The following is an 18,058-nucleotide window of genomic DNA, read 5'->3' on the forward strand; positions in this document are numbered from 1 at the left end:
GAAGGGGAAGTGTCGGAATGTGACCAAAAGTGTCACGACAAAATATAAAAACATTCTTTGATCGAGGAGCCTAAAGATGCTCTATATTTCTGTGATTTATCGAGCGTATGAACTTTCCTGCAGACGCTGCGAGTCCTCATTAAATATTCTCCTCTCTGTGCTGCATTATTATTCATGTATATGTGCGTGTGTGTCTGTTTGTATCGTATTACATCATAATAATGTATATGATATTATATCACTGATTTTCCAAGAAAGTCTGGGGAATTTCCCTCCCTATGTATCTCTTTACTGTTGTTGACCCTCGTTGATGTGGCTGCTCTGACCAGGAGTATGCTGGTGTTGAAGTAAGCTGTCTGCATTCTCAAACTGTTGTAAATACTTGTTCGTACGTAGTAGATATAAGTTACCCTGACTGTTCTAATTCATTAAAAAAAAACAAAAAAAACATGAATGCTAGGCACCATTCACAATGACGTCATTGTATAGGCTGACCCCCCGGCACCCCTGACAGTGTCCGACCTCCTTCATCCCTGTCTGCAGCTGCTGGTTTTCTTGTTTTGTTACTTATTTTTTTGTTTCATTGAAAAGAAACACTAATCACGTACCCCGTTTAAACTTCAATGATCTCATTAAGGAGATTAACATTTTCTAATAGAATTTCATCTTGATAAACATCCAGTGTTGTAGGTGTAATGAGGTCATTTTGAATACAGACGTCCATTTCCTGGGAGGAAGGCAGCTTCAACTATTTGTTGATTGAACGGATCCAATAATTAACAAAGTAGCGGCAGCCATGGCAACGGCTTCTCCTCATGCGTCACGTCCTACTTTTGTCCTTTTGCGGACCTCTCTTGAGAATCGTGATGTTGCTATCTTGCCTTTATCACCTGTGAGAAAAAGGCGCCAACACTCACACGCTCAGCCAGACGCTGGACTTACACACACCGACACACACCCCTCTGTAACATCAGCCTTTACTTACCCATGTCTCTGCAGCAAAACTGGAAAAGATTACTCTTTTTGTTGACGATTACTCAGTCTGAACGTCACTGAGCATCAACAAGCAGTATCCCACCCTAAATACATCACCATCCCCACCCTTGTTTCCCACTTGTTTTAATTGGGTTCACATCAGCATGTGGTCGTAACTGAACGCCAAGTACAGTATAAACGTATAAAAGTGAAGCCATTCGAGATGTCATTGAAAAAAAGAAGAGACTCATTTCACCTCAGCTGCAGCAAGACCACAGAGAAAGGAGGTGCTCAACATTTTTTTTTTTTCTTTTTTCATTCCTCTATGGATCTCGGTAGATTAGTCCAACATCTTTACCTCACTCTCAACATAATTACCACACGCCAGTTACTCTGATGTGTTCAGTCACTCAAGTGGCTCGAGCGACGAGACAGTGAAGGGACAGCGTGAGAGAGAGAGAAGAGACGTGTGTGTGTGTGTGTGTGTGTGCTTCAGCATCCGTATGGCTGTGTGTTTATGTCGTGTTGGTAGCAGAGCAGAGCAGATGGGTTTATAATGAGGAAACAGAATTATTCTGATAATGATGACCAGATAATTATACTCCATCTGAAGGAGGGAGCGAGGCGCTGGGAGGGTGGCAGTGGTGTGGTGGATTAAAAAGAGCGTCAAATGGAGGAGAGGCAGAGGAGTGTGTGCACAAAAAGTTAAAAAGAGATGGATTCAGTGCGTCAGGAGAAATAGGGAGGGAAGAGGATGGGATGAGAGCAGGATGGTCGCAGACCATTAAAAAAAAAAAAAAATCTTTAAATATCTTGTGCTGAAATAGTCTCAGGGACTCTGAAAGTCTTACTTGAAGTTACATAAGCATAAATACGTTTCTCATTTTCGTGCTGACCTATTCGGCACTAGGTATAGACTTTAAGAACATCACTACGACTATTTCGGCACATTTGGGTTGGATTGGGAATCTCAGAATGGATACACTCTCTTTTATTAATGATGTCTACAGATAGTTCACACAGACTCCTCCTGCTCCATGTTTTTACACTCAACAGTAATGTCTGCTTAAAGGCCTGACGAGCAAGTGATGAACTCAAGCAAGAGTGCAAGATGTCAAAAACCTGTGAGTTTGAAAAGACAAAAGCACATAGGCAAGTCATTTGCACGGAGAAGCACCCTGAAAATACCAATACTTTGATGTAGGGAAAAGAAGGAAGGATGGAAGGCAGCGGCCAATCTGTAGCTGGAAATATTCAACACCAGAGAGGCACGTTATGTGACACGGATCCTGGGGTTAAATTCTAAATTGAGAAAGTTCAGTAATGGCCCGTTCCTCACAGCGGGAAGATAGCACTAATGTGGATTAACAGTGCCAGAGTCCCACAGAGTCAATTACATTTCTAACATAGTGACATTCTGAAGTTCAACTCATTTTTGAGTGTGTAATATCATCACAGAAAGATATACTATGTGTATTAGAATCCTAAATGTTGTACATATGGAGTCTATCATCTTCATATTTAAAAGCTGTAAATGTCAAACAATACGATATTTGAACAGTTGTGTCGCAGATCTTATGAAAATGTCCAAAAATGTGAGTGACTGGAAAAATGCAAAATGTAATTTTTAACCAAAATGACACTTTTTTTTCTAGTAATATTCCTGTATTCATCTTCTAAATAATTTTACTTCTAAAAGGATGTTTCTCCTAATCTGAAGGACTTAATATCTCTCTGCCTTCAGGTTTTAACTGCTTTCCCATTTATTGTGTAATCTAATTCTGCTAATTCCACCTCTCATTGTACCTGCCATCATGTTTAACAAAGAAACGTATTTAATGGACCTCGGAGCGCTGCTCGACTGAGTATTACACTATTAGTCATCTCATTTTGTCAAAGTTTCAGAGTGTTGTTTAGGTAGAATTTACACCGGCTGGTGTTTAATGTTAATCAAACAGCCTCTCCCTGCATTGCCGTATGGTGGTGTTTACTTTTAGTGTGACACAGAGTGAATGGGAGGTGGTGGTGGTGGTGGTGCATCGCTGAGCAGATGGATTGAATCAGTTTGGTATTTGTATATTGGGTACCTGTGCAGAATGTAATAAGGAATCTTACAATTCACCAACACAGTCCTGTTTGGAAATGAAGGGATTGTGTTTGTTGGAATGGAGAGGGCCTTTATAGACATGAAAACAGATACAGGAAGTAGACGGGTTTGTGTCAGAAATTTGCAGAAACAAAATAATTGATCGGGCAAATGGGAGCAGATCAGAAAACCAGGAAGCTTCATTCTATAGTAAAAAAGATTTACTGACTAAAGATTACAAGGCTTAGGGTTAAAGGTCATGGCAAACTAGTGCTGTTACATACCAGAGAAGAAAAAAAAAGTCAAGAAATCAACCATATTTTAAGACGGAGTAGGTCTGAGATACAGGGAAAAGATGGGGAGACATAAGGCAGAAGTTCCCTGCTGTACTCACAAGAAACTTAGAACATCAGGTCAAAACTGCATTCTCACTGGGCGGTGTGTGTGTGTGTGTGTGTGTGTGTGTGTGCTTTCTTGTAGGTGTTTCTGCCCTGTTTATTTTAATCATTTAGACCTCTGAGGTTGCCTTCACACATTACTCCTTTGTTTCTTCTTTTACTTTCATGTTCAAAGCGAGGGTGTCAGCGAGATTGTCAGTAAAAAGATATAGATAGATGGAGTGCACGCACATACACACACACACACACACACACACACACACACAGTTCTCGGACGCCCTGTCTCTCTGCTTTGTACTCATGCACTCACTCTCTCCCTCTTTCTTTTGTATTCATGCACATGAACACACACACACACACACACACACACTGAGCTCACTGACAGGTCATTTCACCACAATCTACCATAGCGGAGTGGAGAGAGCAGATGCTAAATATAGAGGAGGTCTGAGCGGAATACCAATGACTTTCAAGATCATACGACACTTTAGAGCTGTGCGGTGGTTCACATGGGGCGTAAATGCAGTGTTTTAAGGCATGAAGGTGGTTAACGGCAGGCTTGAAAGAAAGAACTTTTAAAGAACTTTTTGAAGAGCTCTGAATAACCTGGGTTTTTGCTATGAATTGTTAAAATCGGAACCCCTAACAAAAAGTACCATTTTCTGACTCACAATGGTGATAATCAGCGTTGCTGATGAGTGTTTACAAATTGAATAAATAGTAGCGCAGCCTTGTATTACGGTAGGTGTATGGCAAGCACAGTTAATTGTGACAGGGTTGACAAGTTAAGTCGTACGGTGCCGAGAGAACAAACTCCTCCTGCTCATTGTCAGTGAAACCAAGGAGCTGATTGTTGATTTTAGAAAAAGGAGGCAATTCATCATTGCATCAGTTAGAATCACAGAGAAACCTGTCGTCTCACATCTCAGTCATTATCTGCTCACCCCCCAAGCTGATGGAAAGTCAGTGAAGTGGAGATAACATGATAATATCTTTTGAGATCAATTTGGGATCCCTGGGTTTTTGGAGACTTGGATTACGCTGAATGAGCTAGATCGAGTTTATGTGTTATTTTTTTTTTATGTTACATTTTCCTGCACTTCAGTTCTTAAGGGGAACGCTCCGACACTATTTTGCGGTGAAGCTCCAGAAAGGTTTTGCGCACTACGAAACTTCACCTAACTTTCTTTCTTCTGGCGCTCTTTCTTATAATTTTCAATCAAGTTTTCTTTTTCTTTTCTAGACGTTTTTTATTTTATTTATTTATTTTTTTTTTTTTACGGAAGAGCAATAGAAAGCATCCTGACTGGAAACATTCAGGACTGGCATGGTACGTGCACGGCTCAGGACAGGAAGTCTCTACAGCGGGTGATTAAAACCACTCAGAACACGACTGTTATCTTCTCGGTGTCTGTGACGCTGTGATGCAGCCTGTTCACCCTGCTGCCATCTGGCAAATGACATACAGAAATATCCTGTGCTATACCGCCAGACTACAGAACAGCTTCTTTCCTCAGCGTGTGAAACGTCACAGCCCGTCCTCTCCTCTTGTGCACTGTTGCTGGTGATTAGCTCTAACTCTTGAGGACTGCATCAGCTTTAGAAGGTATTAGAAAGTAGCCGGTTTGGGAGGAGCGTCTGGTTATAGCATTGGGGTGGATTCATTCCCTAAACAGATGTTATGACCTTCGTTCCATTTGATCTGGTCCCTTTCCAAACAGTTTAGACGCCGTGTTCAGTGTTTGTTTCATCATTTCTTTGTTTACTGCGGCAGTTTAGCTCGAGGCTCAGGCTGCCGTTCTCCACAAAGTAATTCTGTGCAAAATAAACACTGTAATTTGATAAGTCGGGGGAAGCTAAACTGGACTGCAGTGGCTTTCATAAGCGAGGCAAACACGGCTGTGTGTTGGGTGGGGAAGATGCGCTCTTGATCAAAAGAGAAAAGAGGGAGGCGAGTGAATTAACTGAAGTGTATAATTTAGCAATTCAATGGGCACACAATTCTCCTGATAATTAAGCCGAGGAGATGAATTAAGTAATTCCAGGTTGGAAATTATTAATACAAAGTGCAAATTATTATTACTACAATTTTTTTTTTTTTTCATCCCCTAAGAATTTTGGGGGCTTAATAGATTGTTCAATTACGGATGGGATTATTTTGCTTATTAAAAAAAAAGGGGCACGTAGTATTTTACAATGGATGGAACCCTGGTGGGGTGTAAAAAGCCACTCTGTGAAAGTTTACTCCAATTTTTAAGTACCTCATCGAAGCCAGCCGGGTTTGTCGCAGGGGACTTAAAGATAGCTGCATCACCGTCGTATCATACCGCGCTGTATCCTCTCGTGTATTTTTGTTTTGATAGTAGGCTGCAGAACAAAGTGTTTAGCTAAAAAGGCCCTTATAAAGAGAGGGGAAGACAATTAAAGGAAAATATATATAGTTACCATGGTGATGTCACCGCTGCTGTGCGCGTGTGTGACGTAACATTTTGAAGGGAGGGTCGGGTAATAATTAAAAAGATAATTAAAATTTTTAATGCCAAGTCAGCCTGCGTGTGTGTGTATACTACAGCAGTCTTGTGCACGCTGTGACTGCAAGCCCAAACAAGCATGTGAACAGAGCTGCCATACTTGTGCCGCTGTCATCGCTCGCTGAGACGTGTTGTCAGGGTGTGTGTGTCTTTATTATTGTCATTAATAGCTGTTGGGGGATCCGTGTTCATTTACCTATGTGCAGAATCCCACGTCGGGCTCATCAGCTGTCCCGCTGTCCAGTCACATCGCCGTTACGTGTCTCAGTGGTGCGACGCCTTCGGGGCCTGTGATGTGCGTAATGATTTTCTAACAACCTGCAGCTCGTCAGCTCAGCAGGCTTGGAGAAACCGACTGCCGGAGTGTCTGCATCCCATCTGATGCCCGCGTGCCTGTGCGCCTGTGTCGATGTGTACTCTTTTGCAAAAAAAAAAAAATAATAAAAAAGCCACAAAAGTATAGAGTGTCAGCTTCAATTTGGTCGCACTTTGATCCACGTTGGATGAATTGTTAAAGAAACTGACATAATTTTTTGCATCAGCGCCCACATTTTGGTGGTGTCAAGACTATTTTCAGTGTCGGCACTGGAAATGTTTTATTTTGTTCTGACTTCTAGGTTTCTGCCAGCCACGAACATTGCTCCGGTCTTGATGTCTTATTTTAGAGAGCTTTCAGCACAGATTTCCCTCAAGATGAGTAAAACAAGATGGAGTCAAAAATACAGAATAACAATGAGAGGTTAGGTCTAATCCAGCCCTATGAAATGGTTCATAACTGACATAGGGTAAGGTTAGCGTACTCGGGTTAGGACTCTGTGTAGGAGAACTGTGGGAGGGTTGAAAGCGGCACATCCCCACATTAGAGGAGAGTAGGTTTAGATTTAGCATCATTCTCCTTCTCCTTTCTCATTTGTGCAGCTAAGCGAGACAAAGTAATCTACTTTTTGGATTCTGTATACCTGGGGTTAGGAGTGGCAGTCTTTAACTATTGTGGCAGGAGGGACTGGACATAGATTGGCCAGCCTTTCTTAGTAGCATCAACAAAATACCGACATTTTAGTGCAGCTTTGTACTAATGGAGTCCATGACTTCAGTCCAAACTGAAATATCTCTACAGCTATTGGATGACTTGCTCACAATTTTCAAAGGCCTGGATATGCAAGCTTTATGCTCATTTAAACAACGAGATATTCCTATAAGCAATGATGCACTAACCCTTGTCTTTTCTCTCTGCTCTCTTCCTCAGGTCTTTGGATCCATCTCCCCGGGCCATCTCTCTCTTTTCAGTCCATCTGACAGTCACCGAAATGTACCTTCATGACGAGTCTAAATAAATCCAAGCACACCAGCTAGAGGTAGGCACGGTTTCACGTACAGATTTAGCCTTTCTATTTTTTGCCCTATATGAATTAATACTGTGCTAACTGGGGGTTGCAATATACACTCTGCAGGGAACCGTGAGCTTGTGTTGTTGTTCTTCTTTTTAATTACATTTGAAACATATATATATATATATATATATATATATATATATATATATATATATATATATATATATATATATATATATATATATATATATATACACAGTTATTGCCAATTAAGTTAAATAAAACTTTAATGAACCCCTTTGGGAAATTAGTATAGAGTGTGGCATTGTGTTTTGATTCATATGATTAGAAAGCACTCAAACATAATATTCTCTACTTACACTCAACAAATAAATTCTCAGGGACAACTGAACCCCTACAGTTTTTTAAGGTTTTCTGTCTGTTACCCATTGGATTTAGTCAAGCAAGTGCATGCACCTGCATGTTAGAGACGTGAGAGACGTGGGTAGCTGAAAATGTATGCATGTGCCCACCTACCTCATGTACCATAATAATAAGAGGTTGAGTGCACTTACTCATATGTGAATGTAAATGTGTTCCTGTGTGTGTGCACCGTGTGTTTGATGAGAGCAGGGCTGTGGTCAGAGGCGCTCTGCCTCCATTACAGATGTATTAGCAGGTCTGTAGGAGTACAGGGGGCAGACAGGTGTGCAGGCAGGCAGCAAAGCAGAGCAGAAATACTGCTATTAATGAGGGTAGATGGAGAATAGATAGATGGATGTGCATAAAAAAAGGGATAAGCTGTTAATGTATAGCACTTACAAATCATCAATTGTCACTCTTCTCTGCTGTTGTTTGTGCAGGAACATTTTCTGATATAACAGCAGAGTGTATTTACTATAGAGGTGAGACCTCAGCACTGCCTGGAACAATAATAATCTACTCAGCTCTCCTTTTTGTTTTGTAGATACAGGCAGGTTCTATTCATTCCGTTAGTGCCTGTCTCTTTAAGGCCTGTTACAAAAAGTATGCTCTGATTGGTCAGCTCTTACAGGCCTGAGCAGGCACCACACCCTCAGCTCTGCCAGTGTTGTTGCATCTCCAGCCATGCTGCGGACATGGCCGAGGACCGTGACAAAATAGTTGTGACATCACAACCTTGTGAAAGTCCTGATGGTTTATTTGAAGGCACAGTTTGAACATAGTTTAGAAATTTGGGATGGACCTATTACAAGCCTGGCCGACTATCTAGGCTGATGTTCTGCATTATTTTTCCAATTATTGTGATTTTTTCCCTCAGATCGCCAATAAACTAATTTGAAAATGTGATACTTTGGCTCTAATGCTTTACAATAAAAATAAAAACATGAAAATATTACTTCATATAATACTGGGCCCTTTTTACCATTATAAACCAGCTTGGTCTGTAACAAATCGGACAGAGTCCAGGCAATGGACATCTTGGCAGAACTCTGTCAGAGCACATTGTGGCTTCACCGGGCAGAGCCGTTGGGACAAAGGTTAAGGACAGCAAAATATTCCAGATAGTGAGACCAGCAAGTTTGAAAGCGAAATGGTTGCCCAGAAATGTGGAAATTGTTTCCTTCACAACTGTCCTTTGTCAGAATTTGTGCAACGAGTTGGGTGCACTGCCTTCTCACTCACCTGAATACCTCATCCCCAGATGCTTGGTTACCTTTTAAGTTTCTACTGCCACTGACTTCTTGCAGGAGCACAGAGAGTAAGGAGCATTTTTTTTTTTTTTATCACATTTTCTTTTTGTTGAGAGCGCCATCAGTATGTGACTGTTGGCAGCTACCCAAAGAGCGGTCATGAAGACAAGTCAGGCAATCAGTTAGAGCCGTAACACTCACACAAACGCTGTCTGGCACTGTAGCCGAGCAATTTTCCCCAACATTTTGAGCAAAAGTATTTCCCCGCTATTGCTTCACATCGCCTTTTGCAAGGGTTGTATAAGACGCATTTGTACCATATGAGGTCCTCGCCTGTGTGTCAGGGCATTCTGTGATTTCTCTGCAGCCAAATGCATGTGCTGTATGTGGGGGTAAGGCGGTACAGATTGAAGGAATGTATTAACAGTTACACAAGTGCAGAAAGTTCAAAAGTTTTTAACACCTTGTGGAAAAAGCAAAAAGCCTTTCACTATCTGACCTTTAACAAAGTGCCAGTTCTCTTTTACATTATTCCCTGGCTTACTGTACATGGTCAGCTATCTGGCATTTTGTGCCATAAATAACAACTGTCGGCAGTTTCCTTGTTAGAAGAATTGCTGTGTGAATGCAGCGCTCCCATAGCGGTTCTTCAGGCCATTACTGTTAAATTGTTTAACAGGGTGCAGTGAGGACAGTGTATAGATTGAAGCTTGTTTCTTTGGCCTTCTTCCCGTGCTTCCATGCTCATGTAAATCCATATTACACTGTTCAAGATGAAAGCACGAAACATCGGCCTTTATATGTGTGTAGCTGCACTGAGGATGAGCTGCGTCGTGCTGACTTAGAGCGGAGTCAGACGAGGTTACGTGAGGCGTAATCCACCAACAAATGCCTCCTCCAGCCAGTGTTAGAATGTGTTAACTCCATTTTAGGAGTGGTATGAAAAAAAAAAGATTTCATTGCAGAAGTTGCAGGAAAAAGATTAAACTACTGTTCTCCTTTCTTCCTGCTTGTTGACTCCCCCCGACTTCCTCATGCTGTCTTATTCCCTGCCAGCACCCAGGAGAAACATCTGCCACGAGCGGTTCACTACAGCGAACTAAATGGCTAAAACATCCAAGTCATTTTACATTTCAGCATGTCTTGTTTTATCTGAGCGGAGGAGCGAAAAATAGCTGCTCATCTAACACTGATAGACTGAGGCATTTGTGACATTAAAATAACTTTTTTTTTTCCAAGAGTTTACAATGAGACATCAAATCAGACAACCAACTTCTTATCTCCCTAATGGTTTCTAAGGATTACTTGAGATTTTTCTACTTTGAACTGTGTGATATCTGTTACAATACGGTCTATTTTTATTGCCTTATCCCCTTGTGAAATCTCCATAGATTACACATCTGAATCGAAGAAAGTATGCAGTGTGGTATCTGGGAAGTTTCAGCTTATCTAAGATTGGCTATCTCGTAAATTGAAGGAGATTGATGTGAAAGAGTCAGATATTTGAAGTCGACGTCTCTCTGAGCTAAAGATGCACGAGTTCACAAACCCAACAAAGACTTGAATAGGTCACGCTGATTCCTTTGTGTGTGTGTGTGTGTGTGGGCGGATGTGTCTGTGAAGCTAGCCCTGTGGGAGGTCCTTTTACATCGAATTCGATTGTCAACCATGTCCCCAGATACTTTTTTTCTGTTGTGTAGAAGTTGCACAGATCTGTTATGTTCTGTCTCTGCACTTTGATGCATTCATTTAAAACTCTGTGAATATGTCCAGCATTTGCGAGTGGTTTGCATTATTTTTATTCAATATATATTTCTGGTCTTGCACCTTTCTGCATATACACAAGCATACATGTAATGCATAAAAAAAAAAAACACTGAGGATTGTAATTGTAAAGCACCCGACTCCCTGCTGAAGCAGCTGATTCATTGCTATTTATCTTGGGATGCTGTACACCTGCTTCTAATTACCGACTGTGGGTTTAGCAGTGTGTTGTATTTTCTCTTGTTTCAATATCCCCACGTACAGTCTGTGAGGATTCATGTAATGGCCTGGTCATTTTAAATGTATCAAGAGGTTTGCAGTTGGATTAGATTCCCAGAGCCCAGCTGTCAGGACACAATGTTGGCAGCTGACATTTCTGCAGACCACTTATATGTTCATATTTGTAGGTGTTGTACAATATGTACCACATTGGCATATTTTTGATGAAGGACGACATTGCATTTTTACAAGGACCACAGCATTTCCACATTTGTAAACCTGATATAACAGGATCTATACAAGGGGCCATCGGGACAGTTTCAAGTCATGTATGTAGCAACCGAAACATATATTTTAGGATGAAATGTTATCTTTTCCAAAGCCTAACCAAGTAGTTTTTGTGTTTAAGTATGACCAGACCATAAGCACTGAGTTGTGATGGATACAATGGAAAACTGAATGAAGTGAAACATGAAGTTTCGAGATAAAAACATCTAAAAGTTTCAAGGTTTTGTAGAGTTTTTACATCACCAAGATTTATTCTGGCAATTGGTTTGATTCTCAACAAAATCGAGCCATGCATTTCTTCCAGCTGTACTAACTTCTGAGTCTTAGCATCGAAGTATACACAGTATACATCAAGACTGTAATGAACACAGTAGCTTTGGAAGAGCTTGGCAAGTGAGAGAGGACAACTTCACTGTCTTCAAAAACAAGGCGTAAGCTCAGAGTTGACCAAAACTTGTGAAACTGTGTTGATGTTAACTGTAGATAAAAAAAATCCATAGTGTGGGCTTTTCCACTAGTTGTAGGTGGAGCCCAGTGTATTGACAAGCAGTGAGATGAGGCATTTGTGCATTTCTCATGTGATGCTTTTTCTGTTCACAAATCAGTCATTTTGCTTTTTGACTCAGTTCTGTTTGGAGTGTACGGCTGGTTGTGCACAGTGGTGTACATTCATGTAACTCCGACGCCTCTGAACACCACCACTGTGGGACGCACCTAACTCAGACAGGTCAAACGTTAAGATCACTGCACCAGTCGGTCACTCCCCTGTGTTTTCATCACAATAATACTTACAATATAATAATGCAATGACAGATACATGCCACTAAAAAGTTATCTACACACATAACATTCCTTATAACAGTAGCATCACTGTGGCATACTCTTCTTGGGTTTGACATTGCTCACCTGTCGTGTCTTTTGGATTCACTCCAAGTCTTCTCCAGACATGAACACTTATACACGCACGCATCAGTAGATGGTACTGCCCATTTATTATTGTTACCCCGTTGCTATTGCCAATAGTATGGAACACCATGATGCATTTGGGGGTGCCGTTCATCATAAAAGAAATTTTCATCGAATGCAAATGTCAGAATAAGTCAAGATTAATGGCGACTCCTTGTAAATCACTGTTGCTGTAAAACTGTAAGCACACCATAATGGGGATTCTGTTTTCATGAAAAGAACATTATGATAAAGTAGTAGAGCAGTGGGCTCCATAAAAGATGCTTTCTGAAGAAAGTGGGACATAGCTGAATGACATGAAACAACAGTGAGTCACTGAGAATATGTGTCACATTGTTAACTTAAATAATAAAATGGTTCTGCGCCGAGACAAAAAAAATGAGCTTGTTCCATGAGGCTATGATTTTAGCTGCACAGCTGAAAATGGCTTTATTAGGCCGCTAATTCCCCTAAAGCAGACTGCATCTGCAGCTGGATACTTCGGATCACAGCTGGTTCAAGGGGCAACATCATAAAGACGAGATATCCCTGACACGATGAGGGGGACTTCGTATTTAATGAAGTGGAAGCAAAGGGGGAATTTCATTGGTGTAATGTCACTTAACTGCACATGGGTTGGGGCAGAGAGCGCACCACACACACACACGCACGCACGCACACACACACACACACACACACACACACACACACACACACACACACACACACACACACACACACACACACACACACACACACACACACACACACACGCATTTGTGACACACAAGTCACACATTTCTGACTTATCTTATGCCAGAATAGGCAGATAAACTCTACTACAGACAAATGCACTGAACTAATTGGACAACACTCATATTGAGGATGTATGAACTACAGTAGAGGGAGCTTGGCTGTAACAAAAGTGGTGGAAGCGGTGGTGTAAAACAAGTCTATTTGCTCAGGGACTTGTAATTTAGTAGAGTATTTGCTAAATTAGATTAAAAAGATGATCAAGTAATGGAGAATGGTGTTGTAATATTGAGGATTACTTTAAACTACCCAGTAATAAAAGTAAAAGTAAAAGCCGGCTACAACATTGAAGGTGTTCTTCCACACATGCAACACCATTTATAATCCAATAATATGATATATGTTATTCTGCAATAAGTCATTTAGCATAAATAGGAGTCAAAATACTATTTGTGTTGTGCTTTGACGCTGACACTGATGCAGTTTTGTCAGTGCTATAAATATTACATATTGATTATAAATTACTAAGTATTATTACAGTTCTACTGCTACTTTTACTGACACTTTTCAGCTTCCCTCCTCCTAGCATTTTCCTGAGGTGTTTTTGTTGGAGCTGCTGTCACAAAGACGGCATTGGCAACATGGCCACCACTAACAGTCTGGCTAACAGCCTGGCTACTGTCCAAATAAAAAATAAATAAATAAAAAATAGTAGTAGTAAGGCTGATTTGACCTAGAAACCCCAATTTCAGGCAGAGTAAAAAGCCAGTTGTATTCACACTTCTTTCGGGGCCGTTATTTAATTTGACCTTCATCCAGTCTGGTAGCAGAAAGAATGGCGTAGTGGCAAAGAGGCTCAATCCATACACATTTTCTGTAGCCACTGCATTTTGCAAACAGTATTTACCTCAGAATGATAAGTTAAAGCGAAAGCAGATCTTGGTTCATCTTCCGACTCTGCTGATCAGTCAAAGCAACCTATTAACCACAAGTCCCAACTGGCCAAGTTCTCCTCTGAGGTCCACTGGAGTGAATGTCAGGGAAACACCCAGGACCGCCCCAGATTCATCACCGTGGACAGCAGCTGTGGTGATTGGCGCTCCAGGGTAAAACAGTTTAGTGAGATCGTGATCAAAGAGAATGTACTCGACATGCTTATGAACACAAGAAATGATTCATAGGTAGGGGGAGGGAAAATGAGCATGTCGTCTCGATAACCAGACTCTGCCCCGCTCATGTTCGATACAGACTCCAGGCTAAACGATCCTGCGTGTAAGCAGGGGGTGTCTGAGTTTACCTGCTCCTTTGTCAGCCTGCAGTTTTTTTACTCTGCTGTTTCATGCCACAGCCCGTCTTACACAATCCTTTCCAACCAGATGTGTGCCAAGCTGTCCCGCTGTGCTGTGACCTTCACTCAATGGCACCTTGATGCGTGTCTTCAGTTTTGCCATTTGTACATTCTCACAGGTTTGAATATACAACATGCCGGTGCATATCGCGGCAAAGGTAAATAACTTAATAGATTTCCCACCCAGAGACCCCGGATAAATAGAGAATCTAAATATTCTATTGAAGCTGAGGAGCATGACAGCCATGTAATTCCCTAAGCCGCCTCTGAAAGCCATAATATTCATATTTCTTCATAGCAATAAAACCATATTACCATATGAAGGCCATAGGATAATATTATTATCAGCCAGCTCTCTCCAGTGGCAGGGATCAGTTCAAAGCACAGCCCAAAGCATGAGCGCACGTGTGTGTGTGAGCGAGAAAGATAGTGTGTGCTCGTGTGTAACGCATGTGTGTGTGTGTGTTTGTATCTGTGACTGTGTGTGCGATCACTTCCCTGCAGCGACAGCTGCACACCGAGTTCCTGAATGGCGAAAGCTTCTGTGTGATGACTACCAAGTGGATCACACGTCTTCCACCTCTTTTCTCCTCTCCTTTCTCCTCCGTTCCCTTATCTTTTGTGTTCCACTTTATTTCCCCCTCGTCGGCTTCTTGTGTCCCCGTGTTTCTGTTGTCCTCTCCCCTTTTTTGTACGCCTCCTCTACTTATTTCTGTCCCATCAGCGCTACTCATCCCATCACTCTTTCTTTCGTATTATTACACCCAAATCAACAAGATCAGAAAAGGCTTGCTGCTGTTCTCTTCAGAATGAGACGCATCTGTCACAGCTAAACCTGCACAACACCCTGAATAAAAAGCAGAAGAAGGAGGGGAAGTTAGGCAGGAAAGAGGTGGAGGAAAGAAAACAAGGACTCAAGGAAGAAAAACAAAGAGAAGACGGGAGAAAGAATTAGAGGTGTCTAATGAAGAGACCATTAAGGAGAGGGGAAGAGCGTCAGAATGTCGGGAAACCAACTGAATAAAGGGAAATCTATATTTAGTGTGTTTCAGATCGGGAAGCTTTTGATGTCAAAACCCCATTAGTTACAGCAGTGAGTATTTAAGAAGAACCTCGCCACGTGGGATGGGATAGATGGAGAGAATCTGGAGAGAATTCAAACACACAGAAAAATACACAAATGGAGTTGAAAACAAAAGCACCCCTTTGGACCAGTGGGTTACTGTATCTGTTGAGCCTTCACTGGATTATACTATACCAATATTATGCATGCTAACGTCTTGCCGTCATCTTTTTTAAAGTTTATCATCTGTTCCAAGGTCGACTTGATGGCGCTTGTTCCAGCGTATCAAACAGCTCACGATCAAACAGCTTCTAGATCTTCATATTCCCTCAGCTGCCCCAACTGGCGTTACAGTGCAGTCATGTCAATGTTGTTACAGTCCATGTCACTGGTTTGCAGATCCCCCATGTCGGGTTTTTTTTTTTTTTTTTTTTTCCGAAATCTGCTACTGCGGTCCTCATCTGGACCGGACAGCAAGTCAGTCTGGAACCACCCCATATCTCCTTATATGAAGACTGCTACATTGCACACTATACACCGTTTTAATTAATCGAATCTGATTTTCCCTTGAACAATATAGTTTTACTGATGACCATTACACAGAAATCTTATTAAAAAAAATAACTTAAAAAACTATGGTGGTTGTCTCTGCGTTGTAAATTGTCAATTTAACAATTCTAAATTATCACCAGCAAACTCATCCATTATTTTCATCTTTATCATTTCATATAGTTTTTTTGTTTACTATTGATTATTTTGATTATCAGACTAGACCCCAGCAGGACTCCAGAATATTGCTGTAGTTCACTGGGAGTTCTCACCTAAAAGATCATGTTTGTACTCAAACAGCTCCATCTCAAAAGTAAAGACACTGAGAAGCACAAGTTGTTTATTCAATTTAAAAAAAAACAAAAAAAAAACTCTTTTTTTAATTTGATACTGAATATTTGTAGCTATTTAGACAATGAGATTCAACTTCAACGACAATGAAAAACCCCGGAAAAACAACAATTAGCACTACAAAAGTTGATACAGTTATTTCAACATTAACATTATTTCAGTATTTCGACATTAAAAACATTTCGACATTAAAAACTCCAAGGTCCCCAAATTGGGGGACCTTGGGGGTTTTAACCCTAATCCTAACCATAACCCTTAAGACATGCAGAACAATCACAGAGCCACTACTGCACTAATTATGAAAGAATATAGTCATATTTTAAATCAAATTAAACAGCAGAAGCTGGGCTACAACATGTAAAAAACATGTTTATTTGACCCACACAAAGCCCAAACACTACTCAAATAAACAACTAAACTTCAAACTTTGTGAATCATCCTAACCCTAACCCTAGAAAATTGGCTTGGGGCTTAAAGGGTTAACTCAGGGATTAACTATATACATAATGTATGTATGCATGTATGTATGCATGTATGCATGTATGTATGTATGTATGTATTGTATATGATAATGAGAATAATCAAACAGTATAATAGTTTAATAATATATGACACAATTCTTCTCTCTTTCCTGAGTCTTACAACAAAACAGATCCCTCATTTTATGAATTATTAGTCCATTAAAGACAAAAGACGTAACATTGATTAATTGATTAAATGTTTCTCGCCAATTCTTCCAGCCCACTGACCTTGAATAACAATCAGATGCAGCCCTTTGAGTAAAGAAAAGTATCAGAAACCCCGCTGTAAGTTATGATTACATCTCTGCTTCCTGTCCTGGCATCAGAAGTGACTGCAACCCTGTTTGACAGTGAAATTGTAGGTTGAGGTAACAGAAATTGTACAGAAAAGCACACAAGCGAGACAGCTGTTAAATTAGGTCTCACATTTTCAGCTTGCGCATAACGTGTTTAGAGAGGAAAAAGTGACGGCTGGTAAAAAAAAAAAAAAGATGTTTGATTACACACAGCAACGTGCCGTGCTGTTGTTTACTGGTACTTGCCTCCACTCGTATCAGTAGCGGAGGGTTGTCATGGTTGTACGTAACCACAGCCTCCCCGGTTTGAGTTTAGAAAAGGGGCCTTTGCTGCATGTTAACCTGCCCTCACCATCACCACGGCATAAGAAAAGATGCTGCCTTAAATATGCAATGGGGAGCGCATCTACTGACATTACAAAAGTATAACATCAAAGCAACATTATAAAAGTGAGTAAAAGTAAAAACAAAAATCATTATTTGTCAGCATTTACATCGACTAAACCAATGTTTAGGCATACAGAACCATTGGAAGGGTTGAACTACAGACAACAACATGCACAGCCATATGTTACATGGGCATAGAAATAGAATTATCGATGTCTGGAGCTGACAATTATATCACGCAGCACTAGTGAGAGCGAGATGGGGGACACTAGATCCTTCAGAGGGACAGAGGAGTGACGGGAAGTTACTGAATTTCTCTTTCTGAGCCGAATTTTAAAAAATGAGACTGATATTACAGCGATGGTCCAAATTAAATGCGAGAATGATGAGAGAAAGAAGGAGGGATAGATGTAATATATTCTGCTGGATGACTAAAAGAGGACGAATTGGATGCAGCGGCGGGGATGTGTGATGGTGTGCGCGTGTGGTAAGCATTACAGTAAACCAGAGGCCGCGGTTAGTATTACAAAAGGAGTGCAGCGCGACAAGCAATGATGCACTGTGCTAGCTGCCGCAATCA

The 18,058-nt window shown here is 41.0% G+C and overlaps 1 protein-coding gene across 1 annotated transcript in view; it reads left to right on the plus strand.

The window, feature by feature from the left end:
- zgc:172282 (leucine-rich repeat and fibronectin type III domain-containing protein 1-like protein) overlaps positions 1-18,058 on the plus strand; it is a 186,607-nt gene that overhangs the window by 72,800 nt on the left and 95,749 nt on the right. Inside the window, exon 2 of the mRNA XM_037084608.1 lies at positions 7,237-7,345. The gene's annotated coding sequence lies outside the window, so the exon portion shown is untranslated. The remainder of the gene's footprint in view (positions 1-7,236; positions 7,346-18,058) is intronic.

The sequence above is a fragment of the Acanthopagrus latus genome, chromosome 2 (genome assembly GCF_904848185.1).
Source record: "Acanthopagrus latus isolate v.2019 chromosome 2, fAcaLat1.1, whole genome shotgun sequence".
Classification (NCBI taxonomy): Eukaryota; Metazoa; Chordata; class Actinopteri; order Spariformes; family Sparidae; genus Acanthopagrus; species Acanthopagrus latus.